The sequence below is a fragment of the Triticum urartu genome, chromosome 1A (assembly GCF_056163025.1).
Source record: "Triticum urartu cultivar PI428250 chromosome 1A, HENAU_Tu73, whole genome shotgun sequence".
In the NCBI taxonomy this organism is placed as follows: Eukaryota; Viridiplantae; Streptophyta; class Magnoliopsida; order Poales; family Poaceae; genus Triticum; species Triticum urartu.
In genome coordinates, this window is record NC_141873.1 from 81315939 (window position 1) to 81329533 (window position 13595).

Here is a 13595-nt window from a genome sequence, read left to right on the forward strand (position 1 = left end):
GAACTTAATATTGTAGATGCATGCTGGATAGCGGTCGATGTGTTGAGTAATAGTAGTAGATGCAGAACGTTTCGGTCTACTTGTCTCGGACGTGATGCCTATATACATGATCATACCTAGATATTCTCATAAGTATGCTCAGTTCTATCATTTGCTCGACAGTAATTCGTTTACCCATCGTAATACTTATGCTCTTGAGAGAAGCCACTAGTGAAACCTATGGCCCCCAGGTCTATCTTCCATCATATTAATCTTCCAATACTTAGTTATTTTTTGCCTTTTATTTTACTTTGCATCTTTATCATAAAAATACCAAAAATATTATCTTATCATATCTATTAGATCTCACTCTCGTAAGTGACCGTGAAGGGCTTGACAACCCCTTTATGGCATTGGTTGCGAGGTTCTTATTTGTTTGTGTAGGTGCATGGGACTTGAGCGTGGTCTCCTACTGGATTGATACCTTGGTTCTCAAAAACTGAGGGAAATACTTACACTACTTTGCTGCATCACCCTTTCCTCTTCAAGGGAAAACCAACGCAGTGCTCAAGACGTAGAAATGGGTACTTGGTATGTCTTGACTTGTGCATAGACTCCCCGACAACGGCGCCAGAAATCCTTCTTGCTACCTCTGGAGCACTGCGTTGGTTTTCCCTTGAAGAGGAAAGGGTGATGCAGCAAAGTAGGGTAAGTATTTCCCTTAGTTTTTTAGAACTGATACGTCTCCGTCGTATCTATAATTTTTGATTGTTCCATGCCAATATTCTACAACTTTCATATACTTTTGGCAACTTTTTATACTATTTTTGGGACGAACATATTGATCCAGTGCCCGGTGCCAGTTCCTGTTTGTTGCGTGTTTTTTGTTTCATAGAAAATCCATATCAAACGGAGTCCAAACAGGATAAAAACAGATGGATATTTTTTTTGGAATATATGTGATTTTCGGGAAGTGAAATCAACGCGAGACGATGCTCGAGGGGCCCACGAGGCAGGGGGGCGCACCCCAGGGGGCGGATGCGCCCCTGACCCTCGTGGCCACCCCGTAAGGCGGTTTATGCCCTTATTTCGCCGCAAGAAAGCTAATATCCGGATAGAGATCATATTAAAATTTCATCCCAATCGGAGTTACAGATCTCCGGGAATATAAGAAACAGTGAAAGGGTAGAATCTGAGAACGCAGAAACAGAGAGAGACAGAGAGACAGATCCAGTCTCAGAGGGGCTCTCGCCCCTCCCATGCCATGGAGGCCAAGGACCAAAGGGTAAACCCTTCTCCCATCTAGGGAGGAGGTCAAGGAAGAAGAAGACGAAGGGCCCCCCTCTCCCCTTCTCTTCCGGTGGTGCCGGAACGCTGCCGTGGCCATCATCATCATCACCGCGATCTACTCCAACACCTCCGCCATCTTCACCAACATCTCCATCACCTTCCTCCCTCTATCTATAGCGGTCCACTCTCCCGCAACCCGCTGTACCCTCTACTTGAACATGGTGCTTTATGCTTCATATTATTATCCAATGATGTGTTGCCATCCTATGATGTCGGAGTAGATTTTCGTTTTCCTATCGGTGGTTGATGAATTGCTATGATTGATTTAATTTGCTTGTGGTTATGTTGCTGTATTTTGGTGCCCATCATATGAGAGCGCGCGTGGATCACACCATAGGGTTAGTTGTATGTTGATAGGACTATGTATTGGAGGGCAAGAGTGACAGAAGCTTCAACCTAGCATAGAAATTGATGCATACGGGATTGAAGGGGGACCAATATATCTTAATGCTATGGTTGGGTTTTACCTTAGTGAACGTTAGTAGTTGCGGACGCTTGCTAATAGTTCCAATCATAAGTGCATAGAATTCCAAGTAAGGGATGACATGCTAGCAGTGGCCTCTCCCACATAATACTTGCTATCGGTCTAGTAAAGTAGTCAATTGCTTAGAGGCAATTTCACAACTCCTACCACCACTTTTCCACACTCACTATATTTACTTTATTGCTTCTTTACTTACAAACAGCCCCTACATTTTATTTACTTGCTCTTTATTATCTTGCAAACCTATCCAACAACACCTACAAAGTACTTCTAATTTCATACTTGTTCTAGGTAAAGCGAACATCAAGCGTGCGTAGAGTTGTATCAGTGGCCGATAGAACTTGAGGGAATATTTGTTCTGTCTTTAGCTCCTCGTTGGGTTCGACACTCTGCCTTATCGAAAACTGTTGCGATCCCCTATACTTGTGGGTTATCAAGACCTTTTTCCGGCGCCGTTGCCGGGGAGCAATAGCGTGGGGTGAATATTCTCGTGTGTGCTTGTTTGCTTTATCACTAAGTAATTTTTTATTTGTTGTTCTTAGTTGTTCTTTATCTTTAGTTATGGATATGGAACACAAAATACCAAAAAAATTAGGTGTACTTTCTGCTCATGGAGATGGGGAACCTCCTAAAACCCTCGACGCTGGTTATGTGAAAGATATTGTATACTACTTTAATAATCCTGAGAAAACCCCATTCAATTATGTAATGGGAGTAACGTTGGATCAATGTGAATACTTTAGGGATTATCGCTTGACACAAAAAGGGAAACTATTATGGGATCAAATTCATAGATTGAAATGGTATGCTAGGCAACTATGCTTGAGATATGATTATACTTGTTGCTCCAGGATGAAGGCTCCACACCTTCCCTTTTTATGTGAATTTAATGATAATAAAACCTTAGCTTCTTATGCTAATGGTATATATGATTACTATGATGTGGAACAAATAAAAGAATTTGTTGCTTTTATGGGTGCTTAGGAAATTGAATCTATGTTTAAAGAGTCTGAAGATTTTGATGATTCGGTTTATAGACCTGAAAATTTAGCTATCCTTAAATATTGCTATGAGAATTATGAATACAATTCCAATATTAATGTACTTATTGAGAAAGTCTCCGCTGTCCAAGAAGAGACTAATATTTTGCAGGAATCTATGGAAGAAGAAGTTGATGAAACTGTGAGCTCATTGGATGAAAAAGATGAGGAGGAGAGCGAAGAACAAAAGGAGGAAGAGCAGATTGATCAGTCGTGCCCACCTTCTAATGAGAGTAACTCTTCAACTCATACATTGTTTAATTCCCCTTCATGCTTACCGAAGGATGAATGCTATGATAATTGCTATGATCCCGTTGATACTTTTGAAATATCCCTTTTTGATGATGCTTGCTATGCTTGTGGCCAAGATGCCAATATGAATTATGCTTATGGAGATGAACTTGCTCTAGTTCCTTATGTTAAACATGAAATTGTTGCTATTTCACCCACACATGATAGTCCTGTTATCTTTTTGAATTCTCCAAACTACACTATATTGGAGAAGTTTGTGCTTATTAAGGATTATATTGATGGGTTGCCTTTTACTACTACACATGGTGATTTTGATAGATATAATATGCATGTGCTTGCTGCTCCCACTTGCAATTATTATGAGAGAGGAACTATATCTCCACCTCTCTATGTTTCCCACATGATAAAATTGCAAGAAACTATTTATACTATGCATTGGCCTTTACTTTGTGTGCATGGATTGTTTTTTTATGACATGCCGATGCATAGCAAGAGAGTTAGAATTCATTGTTACATGATATATGTTACTTTGTTCTCACTACTAAATTATAAATCATTATTAATTAAAATTGGCTTTGATATACCTTGGGATCCGGGTGGATCCATTACTTGAGCACTATATGCCTAGCTTAATGGCTTTAAGGAAAGCGCTGCCAGGGAGACAACCCGGAAGTTTTAGAGAGTCATTTATTTCTATTGAGTGCTTTCATATAGTTTAAAAACAACAAAAATAAAGAGGGGAACCCAAAACTTTTTCAAAAAGGAAAGTGAAAGTGAGAAAGACAAGCATTGTTGAAGTGGAAGAGCTCCTTGAACTTTGTTCATTCTCACTGAAACTTTGTGAATCTTGATTACAGAAACTTTTCAACAAAAATAATTATCCCCTTGTACAATTCCATTGTATTATAAAAAATAATGTGCCAAGGTTTGCCTTTACGATGTTTACATTTGCTTGATGGTTTGTACGGTGCAGGACAGAAACTTTGGCTGTAGTGCACGATTTTACATTTTTAGCTGGAACGTCAAATGGTTCTGATTCTTTTTGCACTGTCTTTCTATACAAATTTTTTATTTTTCATAATTTTGGCAGAATTGTTAAAGTATCATAAGTATGATTAATGTTCATATTATAACAGACTGTTCTGTTTTAGACAGATTCTGTTTTTGATGCATAGTTTGCTTGTTTTGATGAAACTATCAATTTATATCAGTGAATTAAGCCATGAAAAAGTTATATTACAGTAGACACAATGAAAAAACAAAATATGAATTGGTTTGCAACAGTACTTAGATTAGTGATTTGCTTTATTATACTAACGGATCTTACCGAGTTTTCTGTTGAAGTTTTGTGTGGATGAAGTGTTCGATGATCGAGAAGGTCTCGATGTGAGAAGAAGGAAGAGAGGAAAGAGCTCAAGCTTGGGGATTCCCAAGGCACCCCAAGTAAATATTCAAGGAGACTCAAGCGTCTAAGCTTGGGGATGCCCCGGAAGGCATCCCCTCTTTCTTCAACAAGTATCGGTATGTTTTCGGATTCGTTTCGTTCATGTGATATGTGCAATCTTGGAGCGTCTTTTGCATTTAGTTTTCATTTTTTATTTTATGCACCATGCTGGTATGAGATAGTACTTGGTTGATTTATAGAATGCTCTTGCACTTCACTTATATCTTTTGAGTATGGCTTTATAAAATGCTTCATGTGCTTCACTTATATCATTTGAAGTTTGGATTGCGTGTTTCTCTTCACATAGAAAACCACCATTTGTAGAATGCTCTTTTGCTTCACTTATATTTGTTAGAGTACGGGCATATCTTTTGTAGAAAGAATTAAACTCTCTTGCTTCACTTATATCTATTTAGAGAGATGACAGGAATTGGTCATTCACATGGTTAGTCATAAAATCCTACATAAAACTTGTAGATCACTGAATATGATATGTTTGATTCCTTGCAATAGTTTTGCGATATAAAGATGGTGATATTAGAGTCATGCTAGTGGGTAGTTGTGGATTAGTAGAAATACTTGTGTTGAGGTTTGTGATTCCCGTAGCATGCACGTACGGTGAACCGTTATGTAACGAAGTCGGAGCATGATTTATTTATTGATTGTCTTCCTTATGAGTGGCGGTCGGGGACGAGCGATGGTCTTTTCCTACCAATCTATCCCCCTAGGAGCATGAACGTAGTACTTTGTTTCGATGACTAATAGATATTTGCAATAAGTATGTGAGTTCTTTATGACTAATGTTGAGTCCATGGATTATACGCACTCTCACCCTTCCACCATTGCTAGCCTCTCTAGTACCGCGCAACTTTCGCTGGTACCATAAACCCACCATATACCTTCCTCACAAAAAGCCACCATACCTACCTATCATGGCATTTCCATAGCCATTCCGAGATATATTGCCATGCAACTTCCATCATCATCATATACATGACTTAAGCATTCATTGTCATATTGCTTTGCACGATCGTAAGATAGCTAGCATGATGTTTTCATGGCTTGTCCGTTTTTTGATGTCATGGCTACGCTAGATCATTGCACATCCCAGCACACCGCCGGAGGCATTCATATAGAGTCATATCTTTGTTCTAGATATCGAGTTGTAATATTGAGTTGTAAGTAAATAAAAGTGTGATGATCATCATTATTAGAGCATTGCCCCAGTGAGGAAAGGATGATGGAGACTATGATTCCCCCACAAGTCGGGATGAGACTCCGGACGAAAAAAATAAAAAAAGAGAAAGGCCAAAAAAAGAGAAGGCCCAAAAAGAGAAAAAAATGAGAGAAGAAGAGAGAAGGGGCAATGCTACTATCCTTTTTCCACACTTGTGCTTCAAAATAGCACCTTGTTCTTCATATAGAGAGACTCTTGGGTTATCACTTTCATATACTAGTGGGAATTTTCATTATAGAACCTGGCTTGTATATTCCGATGATGGGCTTCCTCAAACACCCGAGGTCTTCATAAGCAAGCAAGTTGGATGCCAAGGACCAAGGACCAGAGGGGAAACCCTTCTCCCATCTAGGGAGGAGGTCAAGGAATAAGAAGACGAAGGGGCCCCCTCTCCCCTTCTCTTCCGGTGGCGCCGGAACGCTGCCGTTGTCGGGTGGTGGGTGCGACATATGCCAACGGGTGGCTTATCTTTGTGGGAACCAGTAAGACATCGCCGGTGCCTGGAAGTGGGATGAGGCGAAGACATGCACGCCGGCGGATCTTACCCAGCTTCGGGGCTCTCCGAGGAGATAACACCCCTACTGCTGCTCTGCGGAGTCTCCGCATGCTCACTCGATGAATCAAGTAGCTACACAACGCTCCTTGAGCTGTTTTTGGGGGGAGGAGGAAGAAAGGGCTCGGCTAGCCTGCTTCTTCTCCTTGTGTGGTGTCTAGAACTAGCAAGGGGTCGAACCCTTTGCGTGGGTGCCCCGGGGGGTTTATATAGGCCTACCCCCCGGGGGTACAATGGTAATCCGGCTGGGCGCGGGGCCCTGCCGTCTGTGACTGCGCTCGCCGGCTTCTGCGCCGGCTGCTGGGGCCCGCCGACTGGTGGGTCCCGCCGGCTGCCAGCTCCTTAGTCAACAGGCAGGCCCCACTACCCAGGGCCTGGTCGGCGGCTGGTCACTGTGGCTTTATCTTGCTGATGTGAGCCTCATCGTGGTAAGCGCGGCTACAGTACCACCGCCTGTCGGGCGATCGCTGTAGCCTTACCACGTCTTGTCTCCTTAATGGGGCGTCTTCTTCGAGGGAGGCGGCAAGCCGTCTGCGGGGAGCCGGCTCTGTCTTGGGCCGGCTAGTTGGAGGCGTGGCCGCCTTTGGGCGTCTCTCTGCTCGAAGGGGCCCACCGTCGATGGGCCATGCTGGCGGCCCGCCGTGGATGATGCCAGAGTCAGCATGGCAACAGCGCTGCGCCGGACGGGTCACGCCTACCCCGTACGGCGCACTGTGCCAGGCGTGCTCCGGGATTCAGGGGTGACAGGCTTTACTGTAGCCACGACCCGTCGCACCGCCGTTAGGTGGGTTTAAACTTTGTGGGTACGGTCCTGACCGCTTTATGGGGAGCCGGCTTCTTGGAGTCGGCCTTCTCTGGAGGGCTAAAGTCGGACCGCCTTTCGAAAGCCGGCCTGGGCTGCAGCCGGCCAGGGGAAGGCGGCCCCATGTCTTGGATTCTTGAGAGCCGGGCGGGCTCGTAACTTTTTCAGAAGTGCCAGGGGAGGCCGGCTAGGCTACCCATGGCCATTTACTCCGACAGTAGTCCCCGAAGCTGATCGAGCTCTGAGGTGAGCGGGGGGACGAGAAGCTTGGTCAGCTTCCTATCCTGAAGAGCCGGCTTTGCGGGCGTACGCCGACTTCAGAGAGCCCGCGTAGGCGGGAGGGGAGGGGACCTGCGCGCTGACCACGGGCCCTCTCGCGGCCACGTGGCGGCGGGGTCCTGCGCGCGCACGCGCGTGACGGGACGCCGCCGCAGGCCCGGGCCTGCCACTCGCGAGCCTTGGTCCGGGCGCGGATCCTCCGTGGCCCACAGGGGCCGCTCGCCTTCTCAAGGCAGTTTCGTCTTGCCGTTAAGGCTCGATAATCGCGGGACGTGGGGAGTGGGCACGATCGATCCCCACGCTTCCCCACGCCGCGCCTCCTCGGCTCCGCCACGTGAGCCTATAAGTAGGGGGAGGAGGGAGAGCGACAGAGGTTCGCGCGCTCCCCCCTGCTCCGTGCCTCCTAATCCTCCTCTTCTTCCTTTCGCCGCCGCCGCAGCTTCCTGTTTCAGCGCCGTCGCGTCTCCACGACACCTCGCTCCCATGGCGTTGTCAAGCTCCTAGGACGGCTCCAACGTCCATGAAGACCACGTGGAGTTCCTTCGCCAGACCCGGCGCCTGCCCGGCGCCGACCGCGTACAGGTCCGCCTGGCGCCCGCGAGGGAGATCTCGCCGGTGCCGGAGGAGGGCGAGCGGGTCGTCTTCCGCTCGCACTGCCTGCGCGGCTTCGGCCTCCCGGCGAGCGGGTTTCTGCGATCCTTCCTTGACTTCTAGAACCTCCAGCCGCATCACCTCACGCCCAATGCGGTGATGCTGCTGTCGGCCTTCGTCTCCCTCTGCGAAGGCTTCTTGGGGCTGCTCCCCACACTGGAGCTCTGGGGAGAGTTCTTCCAGAGCAAGCTCGGCACAGTCGTCGCCGGCGTGCCCGCCCCCTGCGGAGCCTTCATCGCCATGAGGAGGGCGAGTGAGAACAATCTGTTCCCGCCCATCCCCCTGATCCAGTCGGTAAAGGTCTGGCAGAGATCTTATTTCTATGTGAAGAACGTCGCCGAGCAGGAAGACTACATCAACCTGCCGGCTTACGTAGCCGGCCCGCCGGCTGGGAGGCAGCCCTCGTGGAGCTTCCGGTCCCGGTCGTTGTCTCCGGCCGGGAACGCCGCCATCTCCCGGCTTCGGGTGATGATTCAGTCAGAAGGCCTGCGCGGGGCCGACTTGGTGGCCGCCTTCGTGGAGCGCCGGATTCTCCCTCTCCAGAGCCGGCCCCATATGATGTGTCAGATGAGCGGCCGCTTCGATCCAAGCCGGCTGAGCACATGGGAAATGCCCCACGCGGAGGTGGCGCTCATGGTCAACTACATCGCCAACTGCAAGCTCGCTGGGGACTGGCAATACGGCAAGGTGCCGTATTCTCGCGCCAATCCTCCGCCCACGGTAAGCTTCTCTCTCTATCTTCTTTTTTGTCGTCAGCCGGCTTCGTGACGGCCGGCTTCTGACCAGTCGGTCCTTTGAGCAGAACCCTCTTCTTGCGCCGGCGGCCGGGGTGGCAGGGATTGAACGCCAGTATGCCCCCGACCGCACGGTGGATGACGTCGACGACCCGGACTTGGGGGCGGCCGCCATGGAAGACGCCGTCGTGGGGGACAGTGCCGTGCCCGGGGGCTCAAGGTTCACCGCGAGCTTCGAGGACTGGCCGGACGATTTCGAAGCCGAAGTCGCTCCGCGTCGCCAGCCGTCGGCCGACCAACAGGGCGAGGGCTTGTCTGTCGCGCCGGCTGCCGGCGGCGCACAGAAGCGTCGGGCCGCTCTAGGCCTCTTCGGCAGTCGGCTGAAGAAGTCCAAGCCTTCCGCCGCAGCGAAAAAGCGGGAGGAGGCGGCCGCGAAGGCGGCCCGCTTCCGCAAGGCCGTGAAACAGCCCCAGGCGGTCTCGGCGTAAGTCTTTAATTGCCTTGCCGCATTCTCGTCATCGTTCTCTTTTTCTTCGAATTTCTTCTTATCTTTTCCTCGCTTGCTGGACAGGGCACCGCTTTCCCTTGAGCGGGGCCCGGGCGGCTCCATCGTGGGGCCGGCTGGAGGGTCTTCGAGTTCCCGCCGCGCGGACCCCCGCGCCGATCTTAGGGAGGCCACAAAGCAGAACGCCCGCGAAGCGCGAGAGGAGCGCGAGGCAGCGGAGAAGGCGGCCGCCCAGGCGGCGAGGGAGCAGGCCGAAGCGGTAGCCAAGGCCCAGAGGGAGACGGCTACCGCGGAGGCGGAGGCGGAAAGCTCGCACAGCCAGCCTCCGCTGCTTGTCGTTCCTCTCCGAGCCGTAGCCCCCGACACCCCGTTGCCCTTGGCGGAGGAGATAATCCAAGACCCGCCGCTGTTGGAGAGGGAGGAGGACCCCGTGGCCTTGGCGGGGAGAGCGCCGCCTGCGGCGCCAACCGGAGCGGGCCAAGGCGGTCAATCGTCAGCGGCGCCAGAGGAGCCGGCCGGAGGCGAGCCGGAGATCAGAGCTGGCCTCGAGGTGCAGCTGGCGACGGGCCGGCGTGCTGGGGGAGGCGCCGCTCCGCCGGAGTTGCGCCAAGCCGCGGGCGCAGGCCAGCCGGCGGGAGATTTGGAGGCGGCCAGCACCGCCGTGTCCGAGTGGACTCCCAGTGGGGGGACTGGCGAGCTGGATGCGGCGGCTCAAGGGGTCCGGAGCCGGCTACAAGCTCAAGCTGCCCTGCTGCACCAGCTCAACCAAGAGTTTTTGTCAACGCGAACCACTGTCCGGGTGAGTCCTTCGCTCTTGGCTGCTTTGCTTTCTTGATTTCTTCCGTGGGGGCGCGTCAGTGCACCCACTGGGTGTAGTCCCCGAGATTCGGGCCGACTGCTGCGCAGTCGGGTCGGATCTTTCTCGACGGCTTTCTTACTTTGCTTTTTTCTGAATTTTCAGGAATACCACAACCTTCGTGCTGCCGCCTTCGACTCCCAGGCTCGAGAGTTGAGCCGGCGGACGGACGACCTGGCCGACAGCCGAAGTAAGTACTTGGTTTTGTCTGTTTCCTGTGGGGGCGCGTTAGCGCACCCACTGGGTGTAGTCCCCGAGATCCGGGCCGATTGCCGCGCAGTCGGGTCGGATCTTTCTTGACGACTCTTTTCTTATTGATTTTTCTTTGTCTTCAGGGGCCAACACCGACTTGAGGAAGGAGCTTGGCGAAGCGAAGGCCGCCCTTTACACCAAAGAGGCCGAGTGCGCTGCCTTGGTCCAGGAACGGGGTCGCCTGGCCAAGAAGCTAGCCGACCAAGAGGAAAGCCACAAAGCGGCCCTGCAGGCGGCGCGGGAAAGTGAAGCCACCTTGCTAGCGGAATATGAGATGGAGGCGGCGAGCTGGTCTGAGACCCGGCGAGCTCTGGACGAAGGCTTCGGCCGGATTGAAGACTTGATCGACGGTAAGTTGTCTTCCTCGGCCCTCCTCCTGCCCCTTGTCGCCTGGGTCTTTTGACTTATCTTGAGCTGTTGCTTGTTGTTTCTTGCAGATTACTTCCCGGGCTACTCCGCCTTCGCCGCCCAGAGCATTGAATCCCATCGCGAGGCGCGCCGGCAAGCGGGGGCTGACATCGCGCCGGATGCAAACCGGACCCTTGAGGAGCAGCTCCTGGCCGTCCAGGCACGGTTGCAGCCGGCTCATCGAATGCTTCGCCGGCTCCAACGTGCCGGGGCGCAAGTGCTGGCCGCCCTCTGGCCCGGCGAGACGATCCCCCGCACTCCAAGCCGAACTACCGACTGGCTGGAAGTCGCCGTTGGTCGCTTCGAAGCTTGGAAAGCGTCAGCGGCCCGCCTCGGAGCCGGGCGGGCGTTGGAATTCGTTCGGGCTTGGTACCCAGGGCTGAGCCTGAACCAGCTGCGCACTTGGCGGATGGAGGCCGACGCGGAGCTGGAGGTGGTGAGGCCGGCCATCGCCCAGCGGGCTTCGACGATCGCCGAGTGCACCGACATCAGTGTTTTCGCACCCGAAATTGATGATGACGGTGTCGCTCAGCCGGAGGAGTGGTTTGGGCTGAACCTGGCGGTGGGCGAGGACTCGGCGGAGGAGATTGCCTCCAGCGACGAGGGCGAAGAAGACGAAGACGAGGACGGCGGAGACGTCGAGCCGGCTGGTGGAACAACTAGTCGACCTCAAGCCGACCGTGCCTCTAGCAACGAGGCGCGTGGAAGCGCGCCCTCTGCGGGAGGCGGCGACCAAGCCGAAGTTCGTCAGCCGGCCGCTCCTTCAGCCGGCACGACCGTCTCCGCCAACCAGTCTGGCTTGTCGGCCGCTCCGCCAGCTTGACCTGCCGTCTTTATCTTTCCTGCTTTGTTGTCTTTGAACAATCTTTGTTAAGTTTTCGCAGTTCCACCCACTTGGGGTGTATCCAAACTATGTTGAATGCTGGCCTCTTGGAGGTCTTTTTATGTAAATATTATCATGTGCATGTTTGGTTTCCATTCGCGTATGCTTGTTTATCCTTAGGCTTTTTCCTTTGCCGCCTTCCCTCTTTGGGGAGGCAAGTACTTGAGCTTTCTTGGATTAAAGTAAAGTGAATGGAAACCGGCCGGCCGGTTACTCTGGTAGCCAGTCGGCGGTGTGAGAAAAACCGGCTTTTGTTATATTAGTCCGTTAGTCCCTAGCCGTTTTTCGTGTGGGCGGTCGTTTCTACCTTTAACTCTTGCCAGCCGGACAGCCGGTTCTTCGAACTGCGACTTCGGCAAGAGAAGGCTTGAGAGCCGGCACACTACTTGTCTGACTGCGGGTAGGACTTCTAACATAACTTCAGTCGGCCAGTCCCCGAGCCGACTAGTCGAACTCGGTGCCGGACGGAATAAGTAAGTGATACGACAAGGTCATAAGTATGATACTTTTCATTCATAAATAAGGGATGGCAGTCCCCGAGCCCTCCTCGGGGAGCCTATTGTCTTGTACTTAATACAAAGGTTAGCGTGATACATACTGCCTTTCAACTGTAAAATCTTCGAAGGAGGTTGGCGTTCCATGGCCGTTCCGACTCCTTGCCGGAGTCGTCTCTCTTGCGTGCCTTCGGCTTCTGTGCATCGATCAGGTAGTAGGAGTCGTTGCCTAGAGCTCTGCTGATGATGAAAGGGCCTTCCCAAGGGGCTGAGAGCTTGTGCTGGCCGGCTGTTCGCTAGATCAGCCAGAGCACAAGGTCGCCCTCTTGGAAAGATCTTGGCCTGACCTTCCGGCTGTGGTAGCGGCGCAAACCCTGCTGGTAAATTGCAGACCGGCTGAGGGCTAACAGCCGGCTTTCTTCCAGCAGGTCGACGCCGTCTTCTCGTGCTTCCTTGGCCTCCGCTTCCGTGTACATGGTTACTCGAGGCGAGTCGAATTCGATGTCAGTTGGGATGACCGCCTCGGCACCATACACAAGGAAGAAAGGGGTGAAGCCGGTTGACTTGTTTGGTGTAGTGCGCAGACTCCAAAGGACAGCCGGCAGCTCATCGAGCCAACAGCCGGCTGAGCGCTCCAGAGGTACAACCAGTCGGGGCTTGATGCCGGAGAGGATGAGGCCGTTGGCTCGCTCTACCTGGCCGTTTGACTGCGGGTGGGCGACGGATGCTAAGTCCAGCCGGATAGCTTGGGCTGCGCAGAAACGTGCTAATGCTCCTTTGGCGAAATTCGTGCCATTGTCGGTGATGATGCTGTGTGGCACGCCGTACCGAGTTGTTATGTCCGCGATGAACGTCACGGCAGTCAGCCCATTCAGCTTCTTGATTGGCTTTGCCTCAACCCACTTGGTGAATTTGTCCACGGCGACGAGCAAATGCGTCAAGCCGCTGCGCGCCGTCTTGAATGGGCCCACCATGTCCAGTCCCCAAACGGCAAAGGGCCAAGTGAGGGGAATGGTCTTGAGTGCCGAAGCCGGCATGTGTTGCTTGGATCTAAAGAGTTGGCATCCCTTGCAGTGCTTGACTAATTCTTTGGCGTCGTCCAAAGCAGTCGGCCAGAAGAAACCATGGCGGAAGGCTTTGGCAACAAGTGATCTTGAGGCCGCATGGTGGCCGCATTCTCCTTGGTGAATGTCTGTGAGGATTGCAATGCCCTTCTCTTGCTCGACGCACCGTTGGAGGATTCCAGTGACGCTTCTCTTGAGTAGTTCTCTATTGACGATTGTGTACGCTCCGGCTCGACGCTGGACTTGTCTAGCTTCTGTTTCGTCAGCCGGCAGGTCTTGGTTTACTAGGAAGTTGAGGATGGACTGAGCCCATGATGGAGCCGCGACT